At 44.2% G+C, this 27,513-nt stretch overlaps 1 long non-coding RNA gene across 1 annotated transcript in view; it reads left to right on the forward strand.

Annotated features, from left to right (window-relative positions):
* The first annotated feature begins 6,612 nt into the window (after nt 1-6,612).
* The window catches only part of LOC137383696 (uncharacterized), a 54,748-nt gene continuing 33,847 nt past the window's right edge, over nt 6,613-27,513 (forward strand). Inside the window, exon 1 of the long non-coding RNA XR_010977438.1 lies at nt 6,613-6,992. This is a non-coding gene — a long non-coding RNA (uncharacterized lncRNA). The remainder of the gene's footprint in view (nt 6,993-27,513) is intronic.

The following is a 27,513-nucleotide window of genomic DNA, read 5'->3' on the forward strand; positions in this document are numbered from 1 at the left end:
TAGAGTCACATGATGACCAAAACCTTCATATTAATCAAATTTCATACTATTCCATCTCAGCTAGTTAATAGAATTGGTGGCTAAATTTTCAAGAGAAAGTTCCTATTTTAGGAAGTTCCTTAGTATAAATATTATCAATATAGAGAGACTGAAGTAGGGAATTATGGGATAATTAGCAAGAAGCATGCTGAAAACTACTAACACCATAAATAATGTATAACCTCAACTTGTTATTGAGAATAATTAAAGGGAGACGTGACAAGGGGAAGGGACAGGAACAAAGAAGGGAACTGAGCGATGAACTAATGGTCTTGGGATGGTTAAATGATTAAAGAAGAACTGATGTGTAAAGATAAAGGAAGGCGTATGCTGGAATAAGCAGCTTGCCAAGTGAATATGTGAAAATAGCTGATGCGGAGAATGTCACGCGAAGTTAATGTATAAGTATGTGGATTGAACAAAGGATTTTTGATTCGCCTCTTGCATCTCACTGAGAGATGTACTGCCCTGTATGCATACTTGTATCTTTGAATTAGTTTTGCTTGGTTCACCTACAGCCATCTGTGAAGTGTTCTCAGTAATACTCCATAACAGACACATTGCTTTAATACTTGATTTTTAAAATAATACTTAAAGTAGTTGAGAAAGCAGTTTTCTATCCAATTTGCTCTGATATGCTTTTGGTGGACTTTCTCCTTGAAAGATGCTAGAACTGGCAGTTAGTGTGTGAATATTCGAAGTGATACACTACCTCTTTGTTAGTACTGCAGAAATCAAACAGTTAAAAGAAAAAAATGGTTTTAGAGATAAACAGCTATTTATATAAACAGATGTTTGTGGTATAAACGTTATTGACAACCATGTAACCTGTCTTCTGGAAAATCATGCATAACATTTCCTGAAAGATTTCCTGTTTAGTATGGCAGCTGTATATGTTCTTCAAAATATGGGCAGATTGCCATCTAAAACAATTAGAAATTTCTGTAATTTTTGACAAAATCTTCAACGCATTGGCTTTGTCTAAACACATAGTCTTTATTAACATCCTGAGAGTTTTGGGACAATTTGCATTCAAATCCTCAAGGGAACAAGGTGTCACTATTACCATCTTTTACATCTGAAAGTGTTTACTTCTTTTCAGCTATCACTGAGCTATTTATCCCTGGTGTACCCAGCTCTTAGAAAACAGACCACTGCAATCCAGAGATAGACTGTATTGCTGACTTTAACAGCCAGTCCTCAGTGTTTCCTATGGTGTCTGTAAATATTTGTGGTACTTCTGAGATGTTTCATCTATAGGTGCAAATGGAGATTTTGCCAGTAGCCATTGAATTTCCATTCATTTACTGGGGTTAGTGCTTGAATAAGGTCTGCCAGGCAGGTTCTAGATTGAGTAGTAATTTGATCCAGAGATAAATTTCTCCCCCTCTCCTACGGGATACCGGAAGCCAGTAAAGATACCTCCCCTGTCATCACAAATGATATGAAACATAAGGTTGCCAGATTTGGACACCAATTAGACCCCTTCCCCTCCCTATAAATTGGATACCAGTGTCTTAATTCATCACTTCAGCTAGACCGCTAGGAATTATATCCCTGCTTAATTGCCGATGATCAGGCCTCTTCCCCTGCACTCAACTACCAGGATTCCACCAGTAGGAGACCCAACCATCTTCAGCTGCTTCATCAATGACCTTCTCTCCATCATAAGGTCAGAAGTGAGGATGTTCGCTGATGATTGCACAATGTTCCGCATTATTTGCCACTCCTCAGATATTGAAGCATCTCATGTCTAGATGCAGCAAGACCTGGACAACATCCAGGCTTAGACTGATAAGTGGCAAGTAACATTCACGTCACGCCAAGCAATGACCATCTCAATAAAGAGAGAATCTAACCATCTCCCCTTGATGTTCAATTGCATTACCATTGCTGAATCCCCCATTATCAACATCCTGGGGGGTAACAATGATCAGAAACTGAACTGGAGTAGCCACATAAATGCTGTGGCTACAAGAGCAGATCAGAGTCTGGGAATTCTGCAGCAAGTAACTCTCCTCCTGACTCCCAAATGCCTGTCCACCATCGACAAGGCACAGGTCAGGAGTTTGATGGAATACTCTCCACTTGTCTGGATGGGTGCAGCTCCAACAACACTCAAGAAGCTCGACACCATCCTGGACAAAGCAGCCCGCTTGATTGGCACCCCATCCACTAGCTTCAACATTCACTCTTTCACCACTGACGCACAGTGGCAGCAGTGTGTACAATCTACAAGATGCACTGTAGTAACTCACCAAAGCTCCTTCAAAAGCACCTTCCAAACCTGAAGTTATTATTAACTTCAAATGCTAACTGTTTTTTACCTCTTTCAAAGGCTGAATAACCACCTAGAAGGACAAGGTCAGCAGATGCATGGGAACACCACCACCTGCAAGTTCTCCTCCAAGCCACAAACCATCCTGACTTGGAACTATATTGCTGTTCCTTCACTGTCGTTGGGTAAAAATACTGGAGCTCCCTTCCTAACAGCACTGTTGGTGTACTTACACCCCAAGGACTGCAACGGTTCAAGAAGACAGCTTACCGCCACTTTCTCAAGGGCAATTAGGGATGGGCAGCAAATGCTGGCTTAGCCAGCGACACCCACATCCCACGACTGAACTATTATAAAAAAAAAGGAACAGCTGAAAACCTCAGAAAATGCATGCAAACCTGAAAAGCAGCGACAAACAGGGCATACACCAGCAGTGATAAGCATAAAATATTCAGACTGGATGAAAAACCTATTTGACTAATAGTTCTGAATAAAATTTTGGTCCGTTGTGTTAGAAAGCATAGCCCCAAGTGTTGGAATGCACCTGCCTGAAATCACTGGCACTGACCTCCTCAAAATTGACAAGTTCATGGTGAGGTCTCTTAATTTATGGCACTGATGGAGCAATCACATTCTGGAATGCCAAACACTGCAGCAGAAGAGTGGTTGGCTAAGAGGTGTTAGCTTCCTCTCCCACCTTGGAAAGAAAGCAGCAGTGCTCCAGTGTAAGGAGGTGAGGATCAAATAATGAAAAAAACTTTACCTTTTTTCTTTGGAGGTGAGGCTACAATTCCAATTTAGACCGTCAAGTGGAGCTAAAAGCCACGATTTGATGCCCTGATACACCTTGTCTCACTGCTGATTGTCCTCTCAGTAGGCAGGTACACTGTGAAATAGAAAGTCCCAGGGCTGAATTTTCGGGGGCCCCCGAAGGTGGGATAGAGGTGGGGGAGGGGTCCCGAAAATACTGGCACCAGCCAGCGTTTCAGTTACAGGACGCTGTTCCCATTGCTGGCAATGTTCACCAGGGCGTGGCGAGGGCCAGACAGGACCGGACTCCTGCTCTACTCCCATTTGAGGACAATTAAAGGAGTTTAAAAGCTCATTTAGAGCTTGTCAGGGTTGGATGTTGAAATATTTAAAGGAGCACTCGGGTGACCCATGCCTTCAGAAACAGATCAGGTGAAGGACGGTGGGTAAAGCATGGGGAGCCAGTCATGGCTGCCCAGGGCATCACCGGGACCCATAAGAGGGTCAGCAGAGCAAAACAGGAACTTGGCACTTGGTGAGGGGATATCCTTGGCACTGCGCAGGTGGCAGAGAGAGTGAGCACTCAGCATTGGGGCATTGAACAGCGTAGGCACCTCACTGGCGGGGGAAGAAGAGCAGGGGCAAGACGACCAAAGACAATTGGGCATCCACTTAACCAGAAGGAAGGCTGCAGCTGACAATTGGGGCATGACTGTCAGATTTTGGGCCCAATGGCGATAAGTGACAACATCCTCCACAGGAAGGGCAGAACCCTGGGTAAGGAGGGCACAGGAGAGGAAAGGATACAGGAAAGCAATGGGGGCTAAACCCTCAGCACAGGATCTACTGGTGAAGACAGAGCTACCCGGAGATGAATGAGAACAAGTACCACAGGAGACTGTGACTCTTCAAACAGATGGTTACAGACTTGTTGCTGAAGACCTCGCACCTTGCAGTATTGATCGCCATAAGTCACTGTGGCCTTGAACAAGCTACTGGCTCCTTCCAAGGATCAGCTGCGGACCTTAATGGCATCTTGAAAACAGCTGCACACCACTGCATCTCACTGGTCACTGATATCCTCTTTGCCTGAGCTGGACAGCTCATTCATTTCATGAGAGACAGCCTCGCAGCGAGAGAGAGAATTGCGTTTCATCTCTATTGCTAGATTCCCCAGTTGCAGGGCATCATTGATTGCACCCATGTGGCCATCAAAGCACCAGTGAGATCCATCAACAGGAAGGCTTCCACTCCCTCATTTGGTCTGCGACCACAACAAGAGCTTCCTTCATGTGTGCGCTCACTTTCCTGGCAGCTGCCATGACTCCATCATCCTCCAGCAGTCCAGGCTGCCTCAGATCTTCATTCCAACCCACAACGTGCATGGATGGATCCGAAGGGAACAAGAGCTATCCCTTGAAGAGATGGCTTCTGACCCCTACAGAGGAGCCCAAGACAGAGGCTCAGTGGTGATGCAACCAATGCTATTTAATCAGTAGGACAGCCATTGAGCAGGCCACTGGGCTTTTGAAGATGCGTTTCTGGTGTCAGGACCAGTTAAGTGGTGCCCTCCAATACCCTCCTGCCAGAGTCTTGGTCATTGTGGTGATCTGCTGCACTCTCCATTACATGGCCCTCCAGAAAGATGTGTACCTTGAGGACAATGAGGCCCTGGAAGTAGACAGTTCATTGGGAGAGGAGCAGGAGGTGAGAGAGTAGGGGGGAAGAGGAGTTGGAGGGAGATGTTGCTGATGATGCAGCATGACAAGGTGACCTGCTGCCACCATCCAGGAAGAGGATCCTCCTCCTCCCTCTCACAGACTCCAGCATTAGAACCAGGTCAGCATTGATGAAGTGAGGGGCTACCCTGCTCCAGGTGCCAGGCCTTCGGCTCTCCTGTGACATCTCGCTTCACTCTGGTGCAGTGGAAGGCTTTGGCAGATCTCTCCCTCAGTGATGGCTGCTATGGGAGTCTCTCTTCCCACCTCCATGGCTCTAAGTGGACATGAAACCTGTCTCCATACCAATTAAGGGCGGGTTTCTGACCCAAAAACAAACTCGAGTCCTGTTTTCCACATCTGTGGTGAAAATTCAGCCCCAGTGTCTGGAGTCTTCACCCCTAAAGTTGCCCTTTCTTTCCTGATCTTGTAAGCAGTTGGCAGAGGCCTGTCCCCTCAGAAAACCTTGTGGAGTTCCTGATATAAGGCCAGATCCTTGCAGCCATCCAACAAATGGAGTGTATTAGAATTCCTGCAGATATTTGCTCCCCATTTTATATGATCAACTTGATAATAGATAATAAATTGTTAAAACAACTAGCATTTATATCGTACATAAAAACAGAAAATGCTGGTAATATTCAGCTGGTCAGGCAGCATCTTTGGAGAAAGAAACAGAGTTAACATTTCAAGTTGGCCTTTCATCAGAACTGGAAAAGTTAGAAATGTAATAGGTTTTAAGCAAAAGGGAAGGTCTGTGATAAGGTGGAAGACAGGAGAGATTAAATGACAAAAGGGTTGGTAATGCAAGGCCAAAGGGAGTGGCAATGGGACACGTAAATACCAAAATTGACAATGAGGTGGAAAGGTTTAGACTGCATGAAGATATGGATGGTCTGATCAGTTGGGCAGAAAAGTGGAAAATTAAATTCAATCCAGAGTAATGTGAAGTAATGCATTTTTGGGAGGCAAGGGAATACACAATAAATGGGAGGATAATGAGTAGTGTGGAGGTACGGAGGGGCCTTGGAGTGTATGTCCACAAATCCTTAAAGGTAGCAGGACAGGTTTGTAAGGAATATGGCATGCTATCCTTTTTTTAGACAAGGCATAGAATATAAAAGCATTGAAATTATGCTAGAACTGTATACAAAACTGGTTAGACCATAGCTTGAGTACTGCGTACAGTTCAGGTCGCCACAATATAGAAAAGATGTGATTGCATCGGAGAGGGTTCAGAGGAGATTTATAAGGATGTTGCCAGGACTGGAAAATTTTAGCCATGATCAAATATTGGATAGGATGGGATTGCTTTCCTTGGAACAGAGGAGGCTGAAGGGTGACTTAATTAAGGTACATAAAATTATGAGGGGCCTAGATAAATAGGAATAACCTATTTAACTTTGAGGGGTCAAAAAACCAGGGGGCATAGATTTAAAGCAATTGGTAGAAGGTTTAGAGGGGAGATGAGGAAATATTTTTCATCTAGAGGGTGGTAGGGACCTGAACCTCACTGCCTGAAAGGGGGATAGAGGAAGAAACTCCCACCATATTTAAAAAGTGCTTGGCTGTCTACTTGAAGAGCCATGACCTGCAGGGCTTTGGACCTAGTGCAGGAAGGTGGGATTAGGCTGGGTAGGTCTTCGTCAACCGGCATGGACACAATCGACCAAATGGCCTCCTTCTGTGTTGTACATTTTCTATGATTTCCAAAGAATCAAAAGATATGTTTAGAAGAGGTGTGAATGGCAGAAATATGAACAGCTGCTGTCTGAAGAGATAAACGAGAGTGAAACCAAAACCATAAAGAAAAAGGAAACAAAATGGGTGCAGAGGTTTGTGTCTGAATTTGCTGAACTCAATGTTAAATCTGGAAGGCTACAAAGTGCCTAATCGAAAGATGATGTGCTGCACCTCGAGATTATGTTGAGCTTCAGCGGAACACTGCAAGAGGCTGAGGACAGAGAGGTCAGCGTGGGAGCAAGGTGGAGAATTACAATGATAGACGACTGGAAGTTCGGGGAAGTGCTTGCAGACCCAAAGGAGATGTTATGCAAGCAGTCGTCCAATCTACAGTTAGTCTCCCCAGTGTAAAGCAAACTGCAGCGTGAGCAGTGAATACAGTACATTAAACTGAAGGAAGTACACGTAAATTGCTGTTTCCTGGAAGGAGAGTCTGGGGCCTTGGACAGTGAGGAGAGAGAGAGGTAAAAGGGCAGTTATTGTATTGCCTGTTCTTGCATGGAAACGTGCCATGGGAAGGGGTGGGAGTGTTGGGGGTGATTGAGGAGTGGACCAGGGTGTTGTGGTGGGAACAGTCCCTTTGGAATGCTGAAAGGGGAGGGGAGAAGATATCTTTGGCGGTGGTGCCACGCCGGAGGTGGTGGAGGATGATCCGTTGCATGCAGATGCTGGTGGGGTGAAAGGTGAGGGCAGGGGAATCTGTAAAGAGAAAAGACAGGTTATGACATTTCGTCAGAAATGAAGATTTATGTTTATGGGACTCGAGAAAGGGAATGGGAAGCCCTCTGGGGGAGAATGTTTGGGTTAGGGGTTGGGGCGGGGTCGGGGTGTAGCCTTTCCTTCATGCAGCCCTTGCAATGGGCCATGGAGCCTCTGCCTCCGATGGCCCAATGGACTGCTGCTGGGAGGCTGCCTCCATGAAGCCGGCAGCCTCTGCACTTTGTGGGGGGCCGCTCCGTTACTGGCAGGCCCTCTAACTTACCCCTAAATAAGGGCCTTAATTATTTAAATTGACTGCCCGCCCACATTCAGTCCCGCCACTGGAAAACATCCCCGGCAGCAGGACTGTGTCTGGGAGACGTCCCCACACGGCCTACCACTATTTTCCTGGCCCTGCCACGGCTCTCAGCCTGCTACACCGGGGCCGGGAAAATCCTGCCTATTGTCTCAGTGTTAAACCTTCAGGAAATTGTAGCAGCATTGAGCACTAAGATTTTGTGCCACCTGTAGCTAAAAGTATAGCAAATTAATTATCCCATGCAGTGCCTGCAGCTTCAGAATCATTATGAATTTGAAAATTAGATAATTATGAACAATCATATTTTAAATGTGTTCTCCAAGTTGCCAAATAGAAATGAACAAGCGAGTATCAGTTTTGGATAAAATGAAAAATGCTGAGATCTGCAAAACCAACATTACATTACCTAAAGCAACTTTCTTAATTACTGGCAACTATGCAGTAACAAAGAATTTTTAGATTTATTTACATCATTTAAAAAATTTGAAATAGCTAAGAGGCAATTGAAGGTTGAAACATAATCAACGTTAAGTGTCATGAATGGTTTAACAAGCCTTCTCAGGCATTGGGTTAGATTGTAGACTCATTTCTGCAACCATCTTTCTTTAATAATTACTTCTGTAAAGCAGAGTATAAGGGCTGATTCAGCAATGTGACACTTTCAGACTACACCCATATATTTGGAGAGCAAACCTAGGGGCTGAATTTTGTTAACCCATTGCAGATTCCGGTGGCAGACCCGGAAGTGGACGCTGTTGCCACTCATCGTGTGTGTGGCCAGCCCACCGCAATCACGCAGCAAGTGGCCAATTATAATGGAGGCGCGGAGCCTATCCGATTAGGTGACGGGGACAGGCTCTGAGGCGCTGATTGCAATGTCAGATCACTCCAGAGCAGGTGCTGCACTATATTTAAAGCCCTGCCAGTCCTGCTTGTATTGCTGCCTTTGAGTTATTTACTCCATTCTGATCGTTGCTGAAACCGGTGTGTTAGTGACCCCTGGAGCACCCCCCGCTGGAGAAGGATGCCATACTATGGCAAAGGCAAGACACCAGAGGTGACCCCGCTGTTCAGCACTGCCATCCAGGAGATTCTCCTTCAGACTGCAAAGGAAAGGCAGGAGGTCCTCTTCCCCAGGGGTGGCAAGAAGAAGTCCTCCTGCCTGACCAAGCAAGCTTGGATGGAGATTGCAGAGGAGGTAAGCAGCCATGGGATCACTGCCTGAATATGGGTGCAATGCAGGAAGAGAGTCAACGACCTCCTTCGTTCAGCCAAGGTGTGCTGCACACCTCTCTCCTCTTTGGGCCTTGCGTGTGTCTACACAGGAAGCAGTGCGACAAGGGGCAGGAGGCATGACAAAGGCACTGGCAAAGGGGGTTAGTCATCACCACAGCCTGCCAGCTGCATGGTTGCATCTCAGCCATAGGCCACCTTCTTGCACAGCTCATCCCCATTACCTCCCTTGAGAGCAGGTGTGGGAATGAGCCATGTAGGAAACCCCAGTAGGGGACAAGGGGCTGCCACAAGCAGAACTTTTCTCTCACTCTTCCTGCAAAATCTTACTATCTCCCTCTTTCCACTTGCAGGACAAGTAGGCCCATAAGAACAGGGAGACCTTAAGGACAGGTGAAGGAATTCCAGATATACGGCCTCTCTCAATGGCTGAGGAGGAGGCACTGAAGTTAGTGGGGACCCAGAGTAGCTGCTCAATAATGGATGGTGAGACTGGAGTCTCCATGCAAGAGAGTGAGGATTGCCTTCATCCAACATCCAACACACCTCTGGAGATCCACAGCTAGGATTGACGTGAAATGTTAAGTGCCATTGTGATCTTCAGGGCCACTGGCATAGGGTGACCACTGAATCCCATAGGTCACAACTCATCCTGCAGCATGTCACCTAAGTTGGTGACAGCCTCCCTGGAGAGCCGTAGTCTTTGCTAACAATGCCACTCGGACATTTGGAGGTAGCTGAGTCGAGTCCAGTGCACTCTCTGGTGCAGATGGACCTTCTTGGCATGGCTGGTTGCTGTTGTTCTCGTCGTGGCATCAGCAGGGACAGCTGCCTCCTGGCCCTCCTGTCGGAGGCGCTGCATCATGCCATGGGGGTCCACAAACACAGGGTGTATGAGACCCTTGCCAGGTGATCAGTAGGCCTCCAGAGCACTGTCCTTGCAGAGACGAAGTTTCCTTGGCAACTTTGCCTTTGCTACTCCCCTTGGCTTATGTGCTAATGGCCCTCAGTCCCCACCCTTACTGAGAGTCAACCCTCTCACCTGATAGTGTGGCCACCTGTGCAGATCACCCAGCTGTATGGCCACCTGTGCAGATCACCAGAGACAAAGGCCAACCGGTACTGCCACCCAATACTAAGCCCACCTGGTACTGCCACCTGAGACTAAGCCCACCCAGTCCTGCTGCCCGAGACCAAGCTGAGTTCACAGCACTGCAGGCCAACAATGTCCTCCGCTCACCCCTCTTCCCCTATCCACTGCTGGTCATGGCTGCCTTCCCGTTGCAGCACTGAGGCCTCACCTCAGTGCCGTCACCTTTCAACGGCCACGGATCCGAAGCCACATGAGGGCTGTCCGTTGTCCACTTAATTCCAAGCTCCCCATTGGATCACTTTCAGCTGCAAGAAAATATATTATAACTTATCTGTTCAGCAATTTAAATTGCACTCCTGTCGCGTTCGGGCGGCAACGTTGCCTTGGTGCTTTCTGTCGCTGACTAAATCCGGAACCGATGTCACGCCTTCGGATTTCCATGTGGACGCATCTGCACTATTCTCTGTCCCCCCACGACTCCATTCCTGCTCCAAGCAGCTTCATTAAATTCAGGCCCTTGCTCTCAGGTCAGCAGATATGAGTGCCAGACTTATCAAGCAGCATAGTCAGTAATGCAAAAACTTCTGTACTTTTTGGAAGCTGCGCAAGGAATGTGAGAGAGCCTCATTAAAACTCATAATTTCATGCAATCTCACGTACATCTGTCCAATGTCATAAAGTCAAAAATTATTTTCCCCCAGCTCATTCTATTAGTGTTGCTTACCCATAAAAAACAAGCACTACTGGGATTTTATTCTTCTTAAAAGCATGCATGTTTGTTGCTTCATAGAAAGTTCTATTTTAATTGGCTTTTTGGATTTCTTTATCTATGTTGTCATTGGTGCACTATTTCTTGCTAGTGTTGACCACAATTTTATTGAATTGCAAAGCTGTTTCTTCATAATCCTTTTTCCATAAGAGTCTTACTGACAGCTGCCATTTCACTTGCAGTAAGCGTGTTGTTCAAGATGGGAATTCTATTTGATACTCCTATGGTAGCCCTAGATTTGGAGCAGAAAGAGGAGTTTCTATGGAGAGAAGAAAGACAAGTACAATTGCTATTGAGACACTTGGTATCCAGTCACCCTTATCCTAGGAGCTGCCTTTTTGGTATGTCTGAGATCTGCCTTTGTTGTCTACATTTCATGGGGTAGTCTATTTGAATATAAACTTCAGACAAGTTCCAACCACAGGGACAGCTCTGCCCATAGCTCTGAATGTAAACTCAACACTAAATTTCTGTGCCAATAGATCCTTCCCAGCTATTGCCAGTGCAGTCAGTCCTTTTTGCACGAATGCATCAAGCAAGTGACAAAGTAGAATACTTCCTCACATTCCCCATGAAAATTAAGGCATTGGTATAAGAGCACATGGCACTTTTACAAGGTGGGAAGTTTCCCAAAAATGCAAACTTATCAATTGCGTGGTCATCCAGGCCTCCTACTAACAAGCCTCTGGCTTCTATTAATAAGAAAGGCTTCAATTTATTCATGTGCAGAGAGTCTTCGATTACAGTTGCTAAATCATGCAAGTCAATGTGTGGTACCCTGCGAGCAGTAACAACGCCTTTGTGTGGGCCAAGCTAAATCCACCATTATTTGAATTAGCAGGCAAATTGGACAGGAGGCTGCCAGGAAATCAAGGATATCACTGTCACCATATGCATCCTGTTTAGAAATCTATGAAAAGATGCAGAACTCTGACCATGTGAACGCCATTCCTCTTATGTATTTGGATTTTTAAACTATAGAGGAGATGACCTAAAATATGCCTTAAACGTATCCTCAAAAAGGAGCTTTCTGTAGCCTGGTTAAACTCAGGGAAACAGAAACAATTAATGCTAAGAATTATGGATGCTCAAATAAGACACAGGACTTTCACAGAATTGATAGAGACTAAGTTGCCATGGTTACAGGTTAGAGATAGTCTGTTGGGACACTAAACAAAAATCACTTATCTGGAGTTGTTTAGAGACTTTGGGCTCGAATTTTAAGATCGGCGGCGAGCTCCCATGCGGGCCGCACGCCAAAGAGCAGCCGCGATCTCCCATGCGGCGGCTCATTTAAATAGCTGGGGTGGCCCGCACCCCTCAATCACATGGAGGGGGTGGGCTGTCCGTCGCCGGCAATGGCGTCAGCTGCATGTGCACAGGCATGGCAGCCAGCCCTGCCATCACATTAAAATTTTTTAAGATATTACCCCCCCGAAATTTATCAAATAAATTTCTAATGCCCTTTTCCCACCCTCCAATAAGAATTACATTAAGTATTTGCCCTTCCCCTCACAAAACACCTTTTAAATCTGACCTTCCCCCCTCCAGATTGCACAAAGTTTAAAGTTTGCCCCTTCCCACCATCCCCTACACCCTTTACTTTTATTTGACCCCGCCCCCCCCACCACACTGAAAATCTTAACTCCTCCCTGTCCCCACCAGTGTCACATTGGCTTTCCCCAGACGGGGAATTGAAGGCGCGGGACTGACGGCTGCTGCACCAAAGATCGTGGTGGGCCCGGAAGATTTCAGGTAAGTTTATTCAAGTCATTCATTTAAATATTTAGATTCGGTTCCCATCGCCCAGTGATCGGGGGGCTGCCACGGAGCCTTGTCGCCACCGGGGGGATCGACCCAGGCCCTCCCGGCGCAGCCTCCATGGTGGGCTGCTGCCAGACCCATTTTCCCCCCATGGGCACCACCCCCCAACCCCCATCCCCACCTTGGAGCCGGACGTCATGGTTTTGGTAAAATCCAGCCCTTTGTTAGTGAAGGCTGAAAAGTTATGGCAGGAAACCAACCACTTGATATGTCTGTTTTTTGCTTTCTAGCCAATATTTGTCCATTAAAATTTCTTTAAATGCCTGTTTAAAGTGATTGACATGTAGAAGTGAACTCTTGCAGAATATGCAGAACTCAAGCAGGCGCCTCATAAATATACGCAAATAGATATGACCCCAGTGCCGGGGTGCCCCTCTCAGTATAACTTGGTGGAGGCCCTGTAAGATAAGTTTAAAACTTACCTCTATGGGACCTGGAGGAGCAAGAGTGCTTAAGAAGTAGTAGCCTTATGAACACACCATCTTGAAAAGTCTCTTCTCCAAAGAGCATTTAGAAAAACATTGAAATAAAGAGAAATTGCTTTATTTCCCTGCTACTATTCTGAGTATTGTTGTTCATGTTTGTTTCCCCAATATTACCCCTTGGTGACAGCATACAGTGTGAGTCTCGAATAGCCAATTTAGGGTTCCTTCTGGGCACTACCATAATTGAATGATTAAGTGTGATGACAGCTGTTGCTCATCAATGAGACATTACAGGATTCTTCTTCTGTACCTCTGTGTTCTGGATCATGGATGGTCCTGTAACTGCAGACAGCATTTGGATTGTGTGATTGGTAGCTACTCCTGCCTACTACCTGGCATTTTTTTTGAGGGGGCCAGCTGGCTTGGCCAGATGTGGCATCACCCTTAGAGTTAGCTGCTTCTTCTTGCAATGTTTTAGCTGCTAGGAATTCCAACTAGAAGATCAGGGATTCAAGTAGTCATCACTGACAATTGGGAAGACTGCTACCAAGATAATCTCCATTTAATCCCCTATCTGGTCTAGAAGTGAGAGCTTCCTGGAAATTGGAATCCCAAGTCTCAATGGCCGCTGTCACAATGGTCATAAGAGAAATAATATCAGCATTCTGCAACTCTGTCCTTGAGATCTCTCCCTTCCAACCCCCACTTCCCCTTTCTGATGCCAATGAAGTTTTTTATTGGCTTATGGTAGACTATGGATTTATGGAACCTTCATATATAGCTGTAGGAATATCATTAGAGTTTCTGACATACTAAGAATGGTGTGCTGAATATCTTGGGGGTTACCATTGAGTAGAAACTGAACTGGAGAAGCCATATAAATACCATGGCTACAAGAGCAGCTTAGAATCCTGCGGCGAATAATTCACCACCTGACTCCCCAAAGCCTGTCCACCATGTACAAGGCACAAGTCAGGAGTGTGATGGAATACTCTCCACTTGCCTGGATGGGTGCAGCTCCAATAACACTCAAGAAGCTCGACACCATCCAGGATAAAGCAGCCTGCTTGATTGTCACCCCAGCCACAAACATTCACTCCCTTCACCACTGACGCACAGCAGCAGCAGTGTATACCATCTGCAAGATGCACTGCAGCAACGCACCAAGGCTCCTTTGAAAGCTCCTTCCAAACCCGCGACCTCTACCAACTAGAAGGACAAGGGCAGCTTGGAACACCACCTGTTCCTCTCCAAGCCACACACTATCCTGACTTGGAACTATATCGTCATTCCTTCATTGTCGCTGGGACAAAATCCTGGAACTCCCTTCCTAACAGCACTTCCTACCTCACATGGACTGCAGCGGTTCAAGAAGGCAGCTCACCACCACCTTCTCAAAGGCAATTAGGGATGGGCAATAAATGCTGGCCTAGTCAGCGATGCCCATGTCCTATGAACGAATAAAAAAAAATTCTCAAAACACTCCATGAAATGCCTTTACTCATTAAGGAGCTGCCCTCTATAGGCAGTCTCATATGTAAAAATCCTGCAACAGACAAACATCTCGCCTTGGGGCAGAGTTTTCATGGCTAAATGGGGGCGGGAACTGAGGTGGGCAGGCCATCATGCCACTTTTCTGACGCTGTTCCGAGGTCTGCAATTTTGCTGAGGAGGGGGAAGGTGGGACCCAGCAACCTGCCCAATTCAGAGCAATCCCCAATAAAGCCTGCTAACGAGCTTGTTGTCAGCTCGTTAAGGGCTAGTCTGATACTATCTCTTGAAGGGGTACAAAAACAAACTGGCTTGGAGAACTAGACTTATCAGCTTTCTTTGCTAGACTTTTGTGTGTATTCTGACTGTCATCCTGTGCTCAATCGTTATGCTGGTCATTTTGTCTTGCTACGTTCTGCAGATCTCAGTGTGACCATGTTCTCGATGCCATAGGGTTGTCAGGCATAGTGTTGTTAGCTAGGTCTCTTAGCTGACTTTGGTTTCTTCTTAGCACTGCTGCTTTGGGGGTGGTTACTTCATAAGATCTTGGTTCATCGCAGACTTTGGTCACTTCTGCAGGAAACTACACTTTTTCTTGTGGATGAATACTCTGATTTTCTGCCGTATCTGTAATAGTGGTAGTTCCACACCCGCATGTTTATCGTGCATTGTTTTCACCTTTTCTTGTTTTGTGAGGAGCCTATCTTGTATTGAAGACGGCTTCATGAGATGGTGACTTGGAAGTCTTAGCCTGTCTTCCAAACATGAATTCAGTGGGGATGGCTGCCCTGTGCCGACTGGTGTCGCCCTCAGGTGTAACATGGCCATATGTAGATCCTGTTTTATTTTACAATCAGTGATTTGACTGTACGTATCATTCTTTCTGCTGGGCCATTCAAACTAGCATAATGGGATGAAGAAGTGACATGATTTATGCCTCATTTCCTGCACATATCTTGGAATGGCCTGGAAACATATTGCAGACCATTGTCTGATACTATTTCTTGAAGGGGTACAAAAACGGGCTGAAAATTGCACTCTTGGTCTTGACAACTGATGCACCCTTAATTGGTGTATTACCAGAAATTTAGAGTAGTAATCGGTGACCAACAAGTAATCGTCAACTTTCATTGTGAAGAGATTGGTTGCTATCTTTGGCCAAGGATGTGACGGGATGTTGTGAGGAAGAAGTGGCACTTTATGCTGGCATGGTTGGTGCTGCTGGCATGCATCACATGACCTCATGACTTGAATGTCACTGTTCATGCCAGCAGTAGATGGTCATGCCCGCAAATCTTCTAGACTTCTCAACACCCATATGGCCGATGTGTAACTGTGAGAGGATGTCGGGGCGAAGCATCTGTGGAATTATTATCTGCCTGCCTTTGAAGATAACACTGCTAGAAATTTCCAACTCATCTCGGTATGGCCAGGAAGTTCTGAGCTCCGCAAGAACCTCTTGTATGCTGTCAGGCCATCCTTTAACAATGAGTTGCCATAGCATCTTCATGACTGGTCTTTTGAGATTTCTTCCCATAATTCTTCACACTTCTTCTGCCCGGAACGCATCAAATTGATCTGATATGCATCTTCCAGGTTGCTGTCAACCTGGATGTCTAGTGGAACATCTTTGCACTTTCTGGGATTAAGTAATCTGCTTAAAGCGTCAGAAGTCACCATGAGATTCCCTGACTTATATCTGATCTCGCAGTCATATCCTTGCACTTTTATCAACAGCCATTGTAGTCATGGAAGTGCACTAGTCAACGGCTTTTGCCAGATCATTCTTAATGATTTATGATTTGTTTCAAAAACAAAGTACTTGCCAAAGAGGTAAGTGTGAAATCTTGTGATTCCATAAACCAGTGCTAGTGTTTCCCTTTCTATGTTGGAGTAGTTAGCTTGTATAGGGGCTAAGCTTTTCAAACCAAAAGCTATTGGACGCCATCCTGCAACAAGCTTGCTCCCAGGCCTTTTTGTGATGCATCTACTTCGCATCCTTGGTTGGATCATATGCTGCAAAAATGCAACCATTGATAATGTCCCGTTCAGCAAGTCAAGTGCATTCTGGTGGTCCTCATGCCACAGAAATGGTGTTTCATTTCTGAGGAGTTCCCATAGAATCGAAGACTTCTTGGATAAATTTGAAAGGTAAGGAGCTAAGAAATTGAAGGGATGAAGACATCTTTGCAAGTCTCGAGGGCTTGAAATGAAATGAATATCCTGTATCTTGCTGGGATCCAGTCTAATGTCTGTGTCTGAATAAATGGAGCCAAAGAAGTTGATGTGTCTCATGTTTATGGCACATTTCTTACTGTTAAATACAAGACCCTCTTTCTTGGCTCTTTCCATCAGGATATGTACGTTTTGGTCATTGTTACGATCAGGTGAGAAAGGGGGCTTGGGTTCCCTCTCAGCCTTCACCTGGTCTTACCGTAACTGGGTTTAATTTTAAACAAACCGGTTATTTTTTAGCTCCCCTTGTTCACTACTTCCAATTATAAGGCAAATAAACCAGCACAAATAGGTTTTCTTAGCTTTAAAGTAGAAAGGTTGAAATTTATTAAACTTAAACTCTAATTCGGTTAATGCCTACAGATACACAACGTGCCCATGCTAGCATGCATATGCAATACACACATATAGATAGAGACAGAACAGAGCAGAAGAAATAAAGTGGAAAAGTTTGAGGCAATCTCTGAAGAAGGTTTTTTGTTACTATTCTTTGACCTCACTGTAGAGTCCTTGCTTTTCATTGGGGCCCAATATTCTTCTTCAACCTTATTCGCTGTAGGAGACCTTTCTCTCTTGGGGTTCATGTGTCTTCAGTGGATTTAGAGTTTCGTGAGAAAGAGAGAGAGAGAGAGAGCCAGACAGGAGAGGTATTCTTCGGTCAAGGAGCATATTGACATTCTTGGTTCAAACTGTTTGTACAATTCAGAAAAACCAGGTTGCCAAGCAGGTTAGTCACATGATCAGCTGGTCTGACCACGTCTGTTTGTGGATTCGGCCATCCCAGTAGTCATCCTGAAAATTGAGTTCCTTCACCTTCAATGACTGGTGTTCAAAGCCCATTGTGGGCTAAATTGGGTAAGGGAAGTAACCCCTTTGTCTCCACAAGCACTGTCTGTTAATATGCAAATGTCTTTCCAGCCAAGGGCCTGGTGATTTTTTTTTAAAACAAGTTCTTTCTTCACATCAGCAACAGTTTTCAAATCAATGTTCATATGACAAAATTAATGTGTCTCAGTCTTGGCAGGTGGGGAGTCTGCAATGACAGTCATGTTCTTCTTTTGTGGTGCCCACAACAGCGATATCATCAATGATACATATACACCCTGGCACATTCTCTGCAATGTGATCCATGCATTGTTGAAATAAATCCTGGCTTACTGATAGGCCAAAGGGTAGGCGCAAGAAGCAGGTGTCACATAGGTGTTTCAGCAGGGGTGTAGCAACAGGTCTGCTTAGGGTTTACAGCAGCAGTATAGCAACAGGTTCCAGGATTTCCCAAAACACAGGAGGAAACAGAAACCACACTGGATGCAGGAATTCTTCAGGGACAGGAGGCAATAGGAATCTGCCACCTTTCATATACAGGGTTTCTTTTCAAGAGATGCAAGTTTCCTTTACAGAGAGAGGTCTTTTCTGGGTCTTCCACTTGGATCTCCACGCAGGTCAGAAACTGAATTTCAAAAATTTCAAATGCCTGCTCTTTGTCCAACTCACTGGTTTTTAAAAAGGTCCAAAATGAAAATAAATCTTCCTGAGCTAATCACATGACCAGAGACAGTGTCTCCCTGTCATTCAAGGTGTTGCTCTGAGGAGGTCAAAAGCCCATGCTCTGAGGAGGTCAAAAAATTCTTTGAAACTGTTTGCTTTCCTATTCTCCTATGCAAAGCCAACATCCAAAAATTTCAGCTATTTACAGGTGTCCATGTCCACTGAAAATCCTTTTTCCAGTTTTTTAAAACACACAGAATTCTAAGATTTTAGTACAAAAATAAAACCTTTTGTAACATAATCCTGACCTTGAGCTGGTCCTCTAACACAGACCATAGTCTTCTGGGTCCTTCTGTTCTGCTTCAGAAAATCCCGAGCTGTTAATCAGATGTAACCCAATGTTACCGATTGCTGTTTTCATCTTGACCGCTTGCTTTTCCAGCTCTGTGACAGCCAGATCCAAGAAATACAACTCCATATGTTGTTTAAAAAATTGAAATTCATGGAGGAGGTTTTGGGCTTTCCAATTCATGGAAGGATATTAGTGGACATGATGCCAATTTCCCAGTGTCAAAAATGCAGCTGGAGCTTTCCCCTTTTAAATTGCAGTCTTTTTTTTCCTGGGCCTTTTCCTTGCAGGTCTATTGTGTCTGCAGAGTCGAGCTTCGGTCTGTGCTCCAGCGCGGGCTTACAGCCTGCAATCGGGCAAGCCCTGCCCACAAAGCACTAACGGTGGGGTGGGAAAACACCCGGCGTGTAATGGCAATGTTGATCCGCAGCCTCGACAAGAACCGATCATGCTCGCTGTTTCCGAGCACAATATCGCCCGATTTCTGCTGTTTCTTTCAGGCCACTGTTGAGCTGAATAACCTCCTTCGTGTACTCACAGTGTCTTCAGCGCCAACTTTATGGAAGGTCGTTGAACTTGCCTGTGCTGAATTACTGCCGCACTAATGATGAGTTGCGCTGCCCTGTCCATGTTGGGACTACAACGGGAGAGATCGCTGTTCTCAATGTCTTGCCCGAGATCGCTGATGCCCGTGATTACCATTCCTCAACCTCTCTGTCGTAGTGCTATATTGTAGCTGCGATTTTCCCTATACATTGGTATCACCTTGTTGCGAATGGTGTGCTGCTTCAGAGACCACACACTACTACCATGTCGAGGATGGTGCACTTGAAAGTCGAAAAATCTACAGAAACCATACACAGCCAGCCTTTGCGTCATTGCTTTGATGTAGCACTAAGGTATCAAACAACCTGAAGTTGAGTGGTTATAAAACTATGGGTTCTTTATCATAGAGTAACAAAATACAAGAGAGCTCCATCATACATGTCTGACTTGGTGTTTTAAACAATTACAACCAGCTGATCACATGTTGCATGACATCACTTGCTGCGACGCTGTGTGGATATCACAACAGATACCTCTGCAGAGCTGAGGTTTCCCAATGCAGCTAAAGTTTTGGCATGCTGTCGGATGGGAAGGTGTGGACTCCATCCCTTTTATCTACAGATCTACAGATTCATCTACCATTTTGTCAAATATTTCTCATTAGAACCCCGCTGTCATGCTTTCTTAGTCTGTAAATTTATTACTTGGTATAGAATTTACAGCCAGTTTTGCTTCCAACAAAGAAATTGGATCAAATGCAGTCTGCTTTTTCCTGTGTAGGTGGTGGGAAATAAATCGTTTGAGCAAAAGATATTTCAGATTTTATTCTGTTAGATTGGCTATGGGTATAAACCGCTTGAAATAACCTTTTTAAAAGTATTGTTTAATCTCAAGGGAATTGCTTTAATATTCCACCATGTTTTTAATAAGAAAATATTATTTCACAAATTTTTGTTAATTCACAGATGTAGTTTTGTTATTTTTATTAATCATAAGACTAAGAATTAATTTTAAAGACAACAGGTTGCTCTCCAATGGTGTTGTTTTATTTATTTATTGATACAGCACTGAAACAGGCCCTTCAGCCCACCGAGTCTGTGCTGACCATCAACCACCCATTTATACTAATCCTACATTAATTCCATTACTCTCTCATATCCCCACCTTCCCTCAATTCCCCTACCACCTATCTATACTAGGGGCAATTTACAATGGCCAATTTACCTATCAACCTGTAAGTCTTTGGCTGTGGGAGGAAACCGGAGCACCTGGCGAAAATCCACGCGGTCACAGGGAGAACTTTCAAACTCCGCACAGGCAGTACCCAGAAATGAACCTGGGTTGCTGGAGCTGTGAGGCTGCGGTGCTAACCACTGCGCCACTGTGTTCATGGGTAATGGGATTTCTAATGTTTACTGGAATGCAGCAATGGTTTATTGTTGTAATGAAGCAAATATACAGAGATAACATATTGCATAGGAGACACATGAAAAAAATACTAAACATCTGCTTGATGCTTAAAAATATATACCTCACATACATATTACTGTTTACTTACAATTTACATACTATTTACTTACCACTTAACAAAGTGTGCTTAAAACGTAGTTAATGCCAGGTAAGGTCAGCAGTCCTGCCCTCCTAGCATTATGTTATGCTAAACTGAAACCTGGATCACAAACAGGTCTGCACCACAATAGTCCCAATTGTCACTTAGTTCACTGCCGGGAATGCAGGAACACTGAATTTATCATTTTTTTGTTCTTCTTGTTCCAAACTCCATTCCCTATCCACTGACTCCATTCCTCTCCCTGGCAATAGTCTGAGATTGAGCCAGTCTATTTGCAACCTTTCTGTCACCTTTGACCTCAAGGTGAGTTACCAGCTTCATATTCGCGCTATCACTAAGACTGCCTATTTCGACCTCTGTAACACCACCTGACTTCTCCCCTGTCTCAGCTTATCTGCTGCTGAAAACCTCATTTATGCCTTTATTACCTCTAGACTTGTCTATTCCAACACAATCCTGGCTGGTCTCCCATATTCTACCCTCTGCCAGCTTGGGGTCATCCAAACCTTTGCTGCCCATGTCTTAACTCGCACCATTTCCCGTTCACCTTTCATCTCTGTGCTCGCTGACTTACATTGGCTCCCGGTCAAGCAACATCTTGGTTTTAAAATTATCATCCTTGTTTTCAAATCCCCCTATGGCCTAGCCCCTATCTCTGTAATCTCCTTCAGCTCCACAACCCTGCAAGATATCTGCGTTCCTCTAATTCTGGCCTCATGAGCAACCCCAATTTTAATTAAAAACAAGAAATGCTGGAACCACTGAGCAGGTCTGGCAGCATCTGTGGAAAGAGAAGCAGAGTTAACGTTTCGGGTCAGTGACCCTTCTTCGGAACCCAATTTTAATTACACCACCATTGGTGCCCATGCCTTCAGTTACCTAGGTCCTAAACTCTGGAACACCCTCCCTAAAACTCTTTGCCTCTCTACCTCCCTTTTCTCCTTTAAGACCCTCCTTAAAACCTACCACTTTGTCCAAGCTTTTGGTCATCTGACCTAATATCATCTTATGTGGCTCGGTGTCATAATTTGTTTTATAATTCTCCAGTGAAGCACCTTGGGACGTTTTGTTACATTAAAGGTTGTATATAAATATAAGTTATTGGTGTGGAAAACCTCTTTTCTAGTTATTTGCAATAAAATATGTTTTGCTTCACCGCCCACAGTAGTTTCAGTATTTGTTTAAGGTGCAAGAACTTTATTTGTCCATTTGTTCTTTTCTTTTTCCAAAACTTTCCTCATCTTTTGTAATTACGTATAGAGCTATACAATATTTTCTTTGCTTACCTATCATTGTGGATTCATAGCTGTTACTTGCAAATTTTTCTGCCTGGTTATATTCTTTGGGTATTGTAGTTCACAGGATCTGGGTCAAAATTATGACTCCCACTAATCCTCTCTCTCTGTCATGTGGAAGCCCCAGCATCCAGGCATAGATGATATTTTCAACTGAAACCCAGGTTATTGATGGAGGGCAGCGGAACAAATTACTTGTAGATATTGACCAATTTTGATAAGTTAACCAATGAATGATTTTAGGCAATCCTAATGTTTTGCCCAGTGGAGGTGTGACACTTTGAAGTGTAATGCTTCCAAGATCACAGTTTCAGATGTGGTGCTTTTGAAAGAAATATTGTTATGAATGTATGCTGGATATATAACTTGCAATTTTGAAATGTCAGTTTCTTTTTAGTGTTAAAACTTTTCTTTCTTCACAAACTGTACACTGCTCAGCTGATATATAAATACTCACTTTCCTATATGAAAAAGTGTCTTTTTTAGCTAGAGTTTTAAAAAATCTTTAAACTTTCAAATGGGAACACATGGTTGAGAATATTTTATATTTCTCAGATTAGCTACACTATGCACTAAAATGCATTATCCTGTGCTGGTTTTTGAACAGCTGCTTAATGCAAAAAGTTGCCTGTGTTGCATCCTTGGTTTCCTTTGTTCCACTAATCTATTCTTCCATGCCCTCATTTCAGGATCATCGTATACCATTTCTTCTGCTTGCTTTATATTATTCAGTCTCACGTATTTGTCAGCACCCGCTAATTTAGTTAACTTCGAACATGCTGTAATTATTTTATAACAACTTGTGTAAAGGTTTGTGGATGCCTTCAGCCATGTCTAATGCGGAAGAAGGGAGAGGTGTTCTTGTTTTATGATGTCAGCTGTTGCTCAGTTGGTAGCACTCTCCCATCTGAGTCAGAGGTTGTGGGTTGATGTCCCACTCCAGAGACTTGAGCACAAAAATCTAGACTGACACTCCAGTGCAGTACTGAGGGAGTGCAGCATTGCTGGGGGTGCCGCCTTTTGGATAAAATGCTAAACCAAGGCCCTGTCTGCTCTCTCACGTGGACATAAAAGATACTTTGGCACCATTTCAAACAAGAGCAGGGGTATTATCCTTGGTGTCCTGACCAATATTTATCCTTCAATCAACATCACAAAGACAGATTTTCTGGTCATTATCACTTTGCTGTTTGTGGGAATTTGCTGTGCACAAATTGGCTGCCACGTTTCCTACATTACACCAGTAACTACACTTCAAAGTCATTCATTGATTGTAAAGCACTTTGGGACATCCTGTGCTTATGAAATTCACTATATAAATGCAAGTCTTTTAAGTTTTTTTGTTCCGTAGTTTTTGCTATCTTCAACAGGTTTTCCACCCTCTCACTGCTGATTTGTGTCTTTCTTTATTCTCTGCCTCCTTTCCAGTAAGTTAGATGTTTATGTACGAAATTATGTAATTCGTCCAATTCTATTAAAGTTCAGAATAGAAGAACACATTGGAATAGATTAAATTGCAAATCTGTGAGAAGTCCAGACTTCTGAGGAATCATAATTTGTTTCTGCTGCTTGTTAAACATTTAGCACAGTAATCATGTTAATACCTAAAACATTCATCTCCCAATAGTGAAGAAAAATATTAAATTGTGATTGCCAAGTTATTGTAATTAAGGATTTCCTAGCTGTAGTGTAACTTATTGTGGTGCATTCAGAAAGTACACTAGCTGCATCTGGTGGTAGTGGAAGTGTACAGCAATAACTTTGTTTGAAAGACATGCTTCCCAAACTATGTAAATATGTACCAAACACACGAATTAAGAGCAGGAGTAAACCAGAGGAATACCGTTTATCTGAACATCACAAACAAATTCATTTATTTTACTAAACTACCAAAGGATTCACATGACACTTATTGTTCCATTCATTCATGGGATGCAGGCATTGCTGGCAAGCTCAGCATTTATTGCCCATCCCTAATTGCCCTTGAGAAGGTGATGGTGAGCTGTATTCTTGAACCCCTGAATTTCTTGGGGTGTAGGTACACCAACAGTGCTTTTAGGAAGGGAGTTCCAGGATTTTGATCCAGTGACAGTGAAGGAATGGCGATATAGTTCCAAGTCAGGATGGTTTGTGGCTCGGAGGGGAACTTGCAGGTGGTGCTGTTTCCATACGTCTTTGTCCTTCTAGGTGGTAGAGGTCACAGGTTTGGAAGGTGCTATTGAAGGAGCCTTGGTGAGTTGCCGCAGTACATCTTGTATATGGTACACACTGCTGCCACTGTCGGTGGTGAAGGGAATGAATCTTGAAGGTGGTGGATAGGATGCTGATCAAGCGGGCTGCTTTGTCCTGGATGGTGTTGAGCTTCTTGAGAGTTGTTGGAGCTGCACCCATCCAGGCAAGTGGAGAGTATTCCAACACACTCCTGACTTGTGCCTTGTAGATGGTGGACAGGCATTGGGGAGACAGGAGGTGATTTACTCGTCACAGAATTCCCAGCCTCTGACCTGCTCTTGTAGCCACAGCATTTATGTGGCTGGTCCAGTTCAGTTTCTGGTCAATGGTAACTCCCAGGATATTGATAGTGGGCGATGGTAATGCCATTGAAAGTCAAGGGGAGATGGTTATATTCTCTCTTGTTTGAGATCGTGTTATGACCGAGGCCACAACATATATTTTTTTAAATGTTCACGCAGTTACTGATACGATCAATCATATGCCGTTTATCACCGAATTAAAACACCAATCAGGTTTCTTTAATAAGCAACAAAATTATCAGTTTATTATAAAACAAGACTTATCCAGTCACGAAGAAAAGCATTAACACACAGACTGCAATATGAAAGTTCCCTTTTTTACCTTAGCTCCTCACAATACAAACACACACACTGGTTAACTGAAAAATAAAGGGATTTTCTCTGCAGAGTTCTTTTACAAAAGAAAAACAAAATAAAAGAATACTTTGGCCAAACACTTGTTAATTCTTTAAGAAAACGGATGAGATATGTTGTGCCCCAAAATGGCATACAATCTGGCATCGAAGTACCCGTAGACGGGCCACTGGAATTTTTTCTAGAGCAGTTCCTTTCAGGCGACATCGAGAATTAATCTGGCAAACTTTCCAGGAGGTCCTCAGGAGAAATGCAGCATTTCACAGAAACAAGATGAAGGAGGCAAGCTGGGTGTTTCTCTCTTGGCAGGTTGATCTCCAACTGCTTTCAAACACAGTCCACACCCTAACTGAACCAAAATAATATCTCAGAAGCAAAACCAAGCAGCAAGTCAGAACCTCCTGAACCTCATAAATCGTGACATGTCACTTCTCTGTTAACATCTCCCCTGAGTTACCAAGGTGCCAGGCAAGCCCCCACCTGCCAAGAATGAGGAAAATTAATTTTGCCACATGAACATTGATTTTGGACTGTTGTTGGTGAAGAAGGAACTTGCTTTAAAAAAAAACAATTGGAGACTTTGACTGGAGAGAGACATTAGCATATCAACAGACAGTACTTCAAAGGACAAAGGGGCTATTCCCTGCTCCAATTTAATCCACAATGGACTTTTGATTACCAGACGTTGAAGCATTCCAGGTTAACTACTAAGTTGGCCGAATACACAAACAGACGTGGTCAGACTAGTTTAGTCACATGACTGGCTGACTGTGGAGTTTTTTGAATCTGAACTGGCAACAGGGTTAAAACTCAGAAAGCTGTTTTCTCCTGGACTGAGAACACCTCTCTCCTGTCTGCTCTCATCTCACTCTCACCAGCTTCAGAAACCATTGAAGACACATGAGCCCCAAGAGAGAAAGGTCTCCTACAGTGAACAAGGTTTAAGAAGAATACTGGGCCCCAAGGAAAAGCAAGACTACTTACAAAAGAACTACAGTGAGCTCGAAGCACAGTAAACAAGAAACTCTTCTGATATAGCCTCAAACCTCTCCATTTTATTTTTCTTCTCTTTTCTGTCCCTATTTACATGTGTTTATCACGTGTGCATGCTAGCGTGGGTGTGTTGTATATCCATAGGCACTAACCATATTAGAGTTTAAGTTTTAAGGTTTAATAAATTTCACTTTTCTTCTTTAAACCTAAGAAAGCCTGTTTGTGCTCATTTATTTGCCTTATAATTGGGAAGTGGTGAACAAGGACTCAGCAAAGGGGGAGTTCCTAACATAGTGCATTTAAAAATAAAACCTTGTTACAATAAGACCAGGTGAAGACAGTAAAAGACCCCTAGACACCTTTCTCACCTGGTCGTAACAAAGGTTTTCGTTTTTTATTGGGCTTAAGGCATGTGAGTTCCAGTGAAGGTTGTTTCCAAACAGGACCTCAAGTGTCCTTCCTGCTTCAAACACAGACCTCTTTTTAAAAACAAAGTCCAACATCTATGGAATTACTTCAGTTCTCCAAGGAATTCATCTCCACAATTCTAACATATAAATCCTCAAAAAACATTTTCAAAAAGTAGAAGCACCTTCATAGCAATGGTCATTGCCTGGCACTTGTGTGGCAAGAATGTTACTTGCCACTTATCAGCCCAAGCCTGGATGTTGTCCAGGTCTTGCTGCATCTGGACATGGGATGCTTCAGTATTGAGGAGTTGCAAATGGTGTTGAACATCGTGCAATCATCAGCGAACATCTGCACTTTTGACCTTATGATGGAGGGAAGGTCATTGATGAAGCAGCTGAAGATGGTTGGACCTAGGACACCACCCTGAGGAACTCCTGCAGTGATGTTCTGGGACTGAGATGATTGACCTCTAACAACCACAAGTATCTTCCTTTGTGTTGGTATGATTCCAACCAGCAGAGAGTTTTCCCCTGATTCCCATTGACTCCAGTTTTTCGAGGGCTCCTTAATGCCATTCTCAGTCAAATGCTGCCTTGATATCAAGGGCAGTCACTCTCACCTCACCTCTGGAGTTCAGCTCTTTTGTCCATGTTTCGCCAAAGGCTGTAGTGAGGTCAGGAGCTGAGTGGCCCTGGCGGAACCCAAACTGAGCGTCACTGAACAGGTTATTGCTGAGCAAGTGCTGCTTGATAACATTGTCACAACCCCTTCCATCACTTTGCTGATGATCGGGAGTAGACTCATGGGGTGTTAATTGGCCAGGTTGGATTTGTCCTGCCTTTTGTGCACAGGACATACCTGGGCAATTTCCCACATTGCCACTAGATGTCAGTGTGTAGCTGTACTGGAACAGCTTGGCTAGGGCTGTGGCTAGTTCTGGAGCACAAGTCTTCAGTACTATTGCTGGAATGTTGTCAGGGCCCATAGCCTTTGCAGTATCCAGTGCCTTCTGTCCTTTCTTGATATCACGTGGAGTGAATCGGATTGGCTGAAGACTGGCATCCGTGATGCTGAGGATCTCAGGTGTCGGCCAAGATGGATCGTCCACTCGGCACTTCTGGCTGTAGGTGCATGCAAATGCTTCGGCCTTGCCTTTTGCACTGATGTGCTGGGCTCCTCCATTGTTGAGGATGGGGATATTTGTGGAGCCTCCTCCTCCTGTCAGTTGTTTAATTGTCCACCACCATTCACGACTGGATGTGGTAAGACTGCAGAGCTTATATCTGATCCGTTGGCTGTGGGATCGCTTAGCTCTGTTTATCGCATGCTGCTTACGCTCTTTGGCATGCAAGTCGTC

This window comes from Heterodontus francisci, chromosome 24 (genome assembly GCF_036365525.1).
Source record: "Heterodontus francisci isolate sHetFra1 chromosome 24, sHetFra1.hap1, whole genome shotgun sequence".
NCBI classification, from domain to species: Eukaryota; Metazoa; Chordata; class Chondrichthyes; order Heterodontiformes; family Heterodontidae; genus Heterodontus; species Heterodontus francisci.